This window comes from Dermacentor silvarum, chromosome 9 (assembly GCF_013339745.2).
Source record: "Dermacentor silvarum isolate Dsil-2018 chromosome 9, BIME_Dsil_1.4, whole genome shotgun sequence".
NCBI lineage: Eukaryota > Metazoa > Arthropoda > Arachnida > Ixodida > Ixodidae > Dermacentor > Dermacentor silvarum.
Window position 1 is genome coordinate 141,979,149 of NC_051162.1, and position 8,406 is coordinate 141,987,554.

An 8,406-nucleotide genomic window follows, 5' to 3' on the forward strand; every position below is an offset into this window, starting at 1 on the left:
CACGGATTCAGTGACAGCGCAGAAGTTGTCTTTAAACTTAGACACGCAGATTAAAGTTTTTTTTTCAACAGTGGCAACCCGAGCCATGACATTCTTTTCTAGTGAGCCCATCCTCAGTTCTAGGGCCCCGCCGGATTAGCTTCCACGTCCCCCGCGCAAAGTAAAAGCAAGGTGACGCACGTTGAAAGTAGGAGCAAAGAAGGCCTAGGCAAAAGGCGTTTATTACGGTTAATTTAAAACCAAAATGAGCGTGGCTGAAGCTTCCATATGCAATGCACGCAAAAAATGTGCCGACTCGAGCACGGTAAGTACACAGGTCCACGCCCATTGCTACACAAGGAGCAAAAAGTGCGGGGATTCACAGCCACAAAAATTATAAGCAAATTGTCTGACCAGATACACAGCCTACCTATAACAGGAGAAGGCACAAGTCAAGCATCTGTCACTCGTGGCCTCAAATCCCAGGTGAAGCCCGTCTGTCCGGTATTTATAAGGCTTCTGGTGGCGCTGCAACGATGTGACGTCAGGGGATGCATCACATTCTTCTCCGGTGCGCAGAACTGGCTGGACGAGATTATGGTTCTTTTGTTGACCTGCTGATTCCGGGCGGCAACGAGTACCTTGCGCGGGGCAAGATTATTCGATCTATAACAGGCACAAGTCAAACATCTCTCACTCGTGGCCGAAAATCCCCTTTGAGTGGGGTTGAAGAATAATATGCCGAAGACAGATAGTTTTCAATAGTCTGGCAAGGGAACAACAATTCAGAATCGCTAGTCAACCGCTAGAGTCTGTAAATGTGTACGTTTATCTAGGTCAAATGCTCACATGGGATCCTGATCAAGTTTACAGAAGAATAAAATTGGGTTGGAGGGGATACGGCAGGCATTTCCAAATCCTGAGTGGGAGCTTACCACTGTCGCTGAAAGGAAAAGTGTACAATCACTGCATTCTACCGGTGCTAACACATGGGGCAGAAACTTGGAGGTTAACAAGGAAGCTCGAGAACAAGTGCAAAGAGCGATGGAACGAAAAATGTCAGGGGCAACGTTAAGGGACAGGGAGAGAGCGGTGTGGATCAGAGAACAAACGGGGATAGACGATATTCTAGTTGACATTAAGAGGAAGGAATGGAGCTGGGCAGGCCACGTAATGCATAGGATGGATAACCGGTGGACCATTAGGGCTACAGAATGGATACCAAGAGCAGGGAAGCGCAGTCGAGGACGGCAGAAAACTAGGTGCGGTGATGAAGTTAGGAAATTTGCAGGCGCAAGTTGGAATCAGCTAGCTCAAGACAGGTGTAATTGGAGATCGCAGGGAGAGGCCTTCGTCCTGCAGTGGACGTAAATATAGGCTGATGAAGAAGGAGAAGAAGAAGAAGAAGAAGAAGAAGATGATGATGATGAAGCTGTGGCAGTTCATATGTAAAGGAAGGCCCTTTGTCGTGGTTATTAAAATGTTTAGAATACCATCACAGCGCTTCAAGTAGCCTTGTCTGCCAAAAGGAATCAAAAACTCGTCCATATATCCAAAACATTTAAAAAATTAAAATACTGTCCCGCTAAAAACATTCATCGAGCAGGCGTTGTCTATGTCGATGAAATTCCCCTTACGCGCGACAAGTCCTACATCGGGCAAACCGAGCGCTGTATAAATAAAGGAGCTAGGGTACGCGACCACAATCTAATGGAAGATGGGTAGGCACATTTTCCCACGCACAGCAAGGCCTGCATGGGTGGAACACATTTCCAACAGATCAAGATTCTAGGTAGAAGTAAGAGTAAGGCGACACGTGAGCTTATGGAAGCTTACCATATGAAAAAGAAAAACTCTATTAGTGATACATCAGTTATGCTTTATCAATCAGAGACACAATTGTTCGGTCGCTGGATATCCTAAATTTGTGATTAGCCTGCGTATGCGTGCATCTCTGTTTATTTCTTGGTCAGTGTCCCCAAAATCGATCAGTTAGAAGGGCCGCGCATGCCGTCGTCCATGTTGCTTCCTTTTGTCTTTGTCTTAATTGGCGGCAAAAAAAGTATGTCCTTCAAACACCAACTATAGGCCAACAAGCAGTTGTAATCAGCTTGCTGAATTAATGTGCTTCAGGTACTATACTTCTACGGCGCTGCATGTCCTCTGCTGCTATCTAAGAAACAGCATAAAACATGACTTCTGCGTTCAATCAGTAAATGTACCATAATTCAAGGTAAGCTTGCACATACACGGCAGTCTGTTGAACCGTCAGTGCCAGGCGCTTGTGTTAATGTATACAGACAGCCAAAGGCACATATCATTGGTATATATTGACACGTGCATTCCCTTCCACGCTAAATAGCATGGAAAGAAAACAGTTACCTGCGGGAAGACTCTCAAGGTTTCTTTGCGCTATTCAAAGTGAATTCTCTAACTTAAACCAACATCTGCAGTTCACTGAGTAACCTATTAATGAAACGTAAAACATTACCTCTGACGCCCATATCCAATAGCTGACCAATTACGGAGCCATTGAGAACGAGATGATAGGTACTGGTATACGTCAAGGTGTTGACTAGTGTATAAAGAAAAGCCGTAAACAAGTTGGTGTTCGAGGTGGCTTACGAAATAGAGGATCTCATCTAGAGCACTCACATTCCATTTGCTAGAGGTGCAAAAATATTCAGCGTTTGCACAGATGTCTTTAACCGGTAATGTTATGACGTGGCTAGTACACCTACACTCTAAGAAAAATGCCGGGGAAAATGGGAGTAACTGGGCTGCTAGTCCTAAAAACGGCACATTCGTCCCTCAAAAGACTATCTGCAGGAGTGTGCGGTCGTGTGCAAATTTTCGGGAGTAATTGTTTAGTCCCTGGTCGAACAGAGAGCCACGGCAGGAGGAGCGGCAAAGTTACTCCCCAATCACTTCGCTGTTTTCGTCCATGTCGTGGAGTGGTACACCGAAAACTTTTTTTTTTCTCTTTTTGTCACCTCAATAGCTTTTTTTTTCTTATCAGCATGTAAATGGCTAATTTCGTCAATTTCATCCTTGCGGAGCATCGGAAAAAATGACCGTTACTCCCTTGAGGGACAACGGAAAAAGGAACTGTTAGTCCCCTTGATGGAGTAACCGCATGGGGAGTAACAGTTCATCCCGTCGCAGTTACTTCCCAAAAGGACAAATGGTTGTGGCAGGTCAGTTACTCCCCAAAAGGACTAACCTCGATACCCCATTTCGTCCTTTTTTTTTTCTTAGAGTGTAGGATGTGCACTTATAACTAAAATGCGAACTCTTTAGTTAGCTGTGATGTCATTCATTGCATGTGTAAGAAAAGGATTATAGACTCCGGTAGGTTTGCTTCGTCGACTTTTTTATATGCGACATTGGAACACTAGCTTTGCGAAACTTATGAATACGAAGAGCGCAATAACAATGAGCATTGCGAAGCGTGAGACACCTCGTAATGCAATGAAATACTTTGCTCTACCGCGTGCTCTTAACAATAGAGAGTGTCACACCTGTGGTACTCTTTGTACAAGCTCAGGCGAGCGAGAAACCCGAGGCATCCTGCATAGTGCCCCACATTACATTTGCTCCATGATCACTACACATCACATTTTCTCATAAACAGCACTGCTTGGGCCTCGCTTGCAGTGCAGAGCTTGTAAATGAAACGACATTATATGGCGTTTACTATATACCATAGATAAAAGAGGCAATCCGTTTAAAAAAAAAAAAGCTGCCAAATTAGGCAGGAGGGTATTTTCAGGCATAGAATTGTCAACGAAGAAAAATAAAAAAAATCTAATATTGGCACTTTGGAGAACAGATTGTAGAAATGAACCAAAATCAGTTATTACCTTAACTTAAATTCAGGAGTTTTACTTGCCAAAACTACAATCTGATTATGAGGACTGCCGTTGAGGCGGATTCTGGCATAATGTTCACTACCTGGGGTCCTGTAACGCGAGCCCACATCTAAGTACCACGAACGTTGTTGCATTACGGCCTCATCGAAATGCAACTGCTGTGGCAGGGTTAAAATCAGCGACCTCGGTTTCAGCAGCGCCACGCAATAGCCATTGGGCTAGCACCGCTCATAAAAAATAGAAAACAAAAAGTCAGGAACGGAAAAGCATTGAAAAAACAAAATAAATGCTCTCACAATACAGCAGAATAGCAAATGTGTTTCACAGTCACACACTGTATGCGGAAAGCGCATTTTTTTTATAAGACCGGCGCTTCGACGTCTAGCTCACGGGAGCCGGTCCTCGCTTGGTCAATGACCCGGTTACATCTCGCTCTCCTGCTCCCTTTCTCGGCGTGGATGTTCTCATGCGGACAAAGAGCTTCGCAGTGAGTGTTTCGAACAGCTGGCGTCGGTGGTATAGTGGTTAGCATAGCTGCCTTCCAAGCAGTTGACCCGGGTTCGATTCCCGGCCGACGCACATTTTTTAATTTTTTTTATTTTTATTACGAACATTTATTACATGCCTACTTGAAGCAACCACGGGTCTGGAGAGTGATAATTCACCTTTTATTTACTGTCGGCGTAGCAATGGAATTTGCGGTGCTGCTGTTCATATGGCAACGCCGAGGTGAGAGTATCGAGTGTTTTCATCTGCGCCAGTGAGAATGTGCACTCCTCTCCGATCGCAGCAACAGATCGCGGCAGTGCTTTGACAGCGCAATCGACGCTATTATTTGTCGTTATTGACCATGCACCTTGCTTAACTTTTCGTTATACGCGTGATGTAAATCGTGCACAGAAACATTTATCGATACCTGGCTATGTCGACGTCTCCTGTTTCCCCAACCCCATTACCTCTACTAGGCCAATGGGTCAACCACGCATTAAATTATCGACCATTTCCCATCAGCGCCACCATACCATCATCAGCACAGTCCCACGTGATGTGCAAAAACAGAAAACGAATGTGCATAACACTGGCAGCTTTTAATGCGATTAGCAGTCTTAGAATACGTCACGCATTTCCCGGTGTCGGTCTGTTTTCCCGCTAATTTGGGTTATTGGGTAGTCTATGGTCTAATAAATAAAGCATCGGACTGCCGTGCTTACGTAACCTGGTTCGAAACCAATCGTTAGACCAACTGAGGTCGCTGTGTATGTGACACAGCGCATGCGCCGCTCTTCCATGAGCCATTTTGACGCCAAATTAGGTGACGGGGTGCATGCCACTTGGTATGTGCCCGCCCTTCAATGAACATCTTTGACGCCAACTTGGACCAATGTTGGGTACGAGCCACTGGGTGGTCTAATCTAATTAACGTCCACACTCATCGTGAGATGGGTTCTGCCAGAATGTCTTTCTCTAACCATTTTCCCACCAACATGGGTCCGTCCCTCAGTAGTCCATGGTCTAAAGGTTAGAGTGTATGGCTGCTGTGGTGTGCACCTTTCCTGTTATCTGTTCCTGTTCCTTTCTTTTTTTTTCTCTCTCTCTCTCTTTGCTCTCTTTCCAACCCCTATTTAGGCCACCGCACTGCAAGGTAGTAAACCGGAAACTCGCACCCGGTTAACTTTCCTGCCTTTCCTCTCTCTCTGCTGCCTGAACCGAGTGCAAACCCAACCGTCAGGCCCACTTTGGTTGCTAGTCACTTTGGGCATGTGCCACTGGTTATGTGCCTGTCTTTCCCATGAACTTCTTTCACCTTCAACTTGGTTCACTGGGTAAATTCCCCTGGATATGTGCCGCTCCTTCGTGAACCTATTTGACGCCAACTTTGGTCCCTTTAGTATGTGCCCCTCTTCAATGAACCGCTTTGACACCAACCCTGCGTTTGTGCCAGTGAGTATGTCTACCCCTGTCAATGTAAGTGCGCGAGGTGCCTCGCAGCGGCCACCCAAGCTGGGACGGGTCAAGCTTGGGTCACTGAGTATGGGCCACTCCACACGTGCTCTCTCCAAATAAAACAAATACATTTAAAATCGTGCTGGACAAGGCGTTATCCTGTGCTGTGCAGTCGGCTCGAGCACGGGTGAATTGAACCCACGGTATGTATATTCAGACACCAGCTATCATTTGTCAATATGTAATTATCACGCGCACGAAAAAACCATCACAATTTCTGACAAGGACTAAGCTTTTCCATCCGTAAGACAAGTGGTCGAAATGGACTGGGATTTATCGAGGCAAGGAGCTTGGCTTGTCAGGCAAAGAACTAAAAGAGGTATATAACCGAGGCGAGATATACAGGAGATCGCTACGGGGTGGAACGACTCTGTAGAGACTAGATGTCGTCTTGCAGAGCACGCGGCTGGAACAGTCGAAACCGTTAGAGAACGCGGGGACAACAGCTGTGAAGACAGGCATACAAGATAGCCACCAGCCGGGATGGCCAAGAAGCCCATGCGGGCGACGCATGTCTATCGGCGATCGTCCGGTATACCGTCAGTCCTGAGAATCATCATCGTTCGCAGTACTGCAGTGCATCGTGCGTGAGCAATACAGACTGACCATTATTTGGAAGCAAGGCTTATCAAACTAGCACGTAGTAAGCAGGTATTCGAGCTGCTGCACCTGAGCTGACTTCGTCTGGCACAGATGTGCTGTGCTAGACGCGGTCATGGCGGCCCCACAAGGTCGTGCTGTACAAGGCGTTCCTGCCTGCTGCCGTTGCTGCTCCTGAGCAGCGTGTCCAAATGGAAGTGCGGCAGAGCAGCCTAGCTGCACACCTAGACGCTCGCTACCTCTGTAATGATGAAAACGACGCATCATGCGCACTTTGTCCCAAACATCACAACCCCTTAATACACCTCTGCGTCAACTTGGGTCACTGAGTATGGGCCACTCCACATGTGCTCCTCCAAATAAAACAAATACATTTAAAATTTATCCTGTGCTGTGCAGAATTGAACCCACGGTATGTATATTCAGACAATCATTTGTCAATATGTAATTACGCGACGAAAAGACACTTGACAATATATTTACGAGATATATATATACAACGGGCAGAAGACAGGCATACAAGATGAAGCCCATGCGGGCGACTATCGGCGATCGTCGTCAGTCCTGTCATCATCGTTCGCTACTGCAGTGCATCGTAGCAATACAGACACACACGTGGTATTCGTGGACTTCATGGCGGCCCCACAAGGTGGCATAGCGTGTCCAAATGGAAGTGCGGCAGAGCAGCCTAGCTGCATAGACGCCTCGAATGTGACGCATTTTGGCGGTGGCTACATGTTGTTTCGCCATATTGCTTGAATGCTAACCCCATTAGCGTCGACACATCGTGAGATGCGTTCGGCCGGAATTTTTTTTAGCCTAGAAAGCAAGCACATGTATTCATATTTGAGTATCATATCGTAAAATTGGAGCTTATTGTGTCAGCGTTTGGGACCACTGAGGTCGGATCTTAGCAGACTGCCTGGCACTTCAGCAAGAAGACTACTTGATGTCCTCTGGACACATTCTCTCACCCCAGCATCCTTCTAATCTCATACTGAGATTTGAGTGCTCACCAAGGAAACATAAGTGCTCGTAAATAATCAGTAGACGTCCACTGCACCTCATCGCAAAGTTCTCTTCTCACCGGTGATTTAAAAGCTTGCCTGAAGGGCTGTTCCATTCTTGAGGACCGGTTGCATACTTGTGCACTTCTAATAGAATACTGTAATGCATGTGCATTATTTGGTATAGTTAAACTGGCCTATACTTTGCAATGCTTAAACGCCAACAGTTGAGCAATTTTGGACAGCGAGGTAGTCTAGTCTCGTATAGTTTACATGCGTAACATCGTGTATAAAAATGTTTTATTGAAAGGAGATTGGATTGGACACGAAAAGCTCGCAAATGTGCACTTTTCTGATAACGAAACTGAACTAAAGGAAGGAAAATCAGCGCTATTACCATTTCCCGGAAATGACGCTGCTCACCTGCGTGGCCATCAAAATTCGGCGGTGCCCGCAGTGCGCTAAACATCTCGGAGGCAATGTGCTGGGACTTTCACCCCATCTGCTTACCACCATGTGAGCGCCTCGTCTCCTGAGATCCATTCAAAGCTATTTAACTGCGGGTAACAAAGTTAGTCAGAATTAGACACCGTCCTAATCAGTAGAATACATTTATTCTTATCGTTGCGGTGAATCGTCGACTGTTAACGCAATAGTCGAGAGCGGGTGCAGGAGAATGCATGGATTGCAAAGACAACGAATGAATGGCCTCTGAGATCCGGCGGCGCGCGATAGCGTGCAGCGTAACACCAGACTGGCCGTTGGTGTAACTGACGCCGCATGCCACCGCGCCCTCTCTACCTATTGCATGATGTATTCTCTGTCTGTGCCTGACAGTGTGTTCTCTGTCTCTGCCTGCCTGCCTGCCTGCCTGGCTGCCTGCATGTCTGCCTGTGCGCCATCTTAGCCACGGGACAACAACACCCACGTGCTTTGTCAAGCCA

General features: G+C 46.5%; 1 non-coding gene across 1 annotated transcript; it reads left to right on the forward strand.

The window, feature by feature from the left end:
* The first annotated feature begins 4,358 nt into the window (after positions 1 to 4,358).
* On the forward strand, positions 4,359 to 4,430 carry Trnag-ucc (transfer RNA glycine (anticodon UCC)). The gene has a single exon. It is a non-coding gene; the product is annotated as a tRNA-Gly (tRNA).
* The last annotated feature ends 3,976 nt before the right edge of the window (positions 4,431 to 8,406 follow it).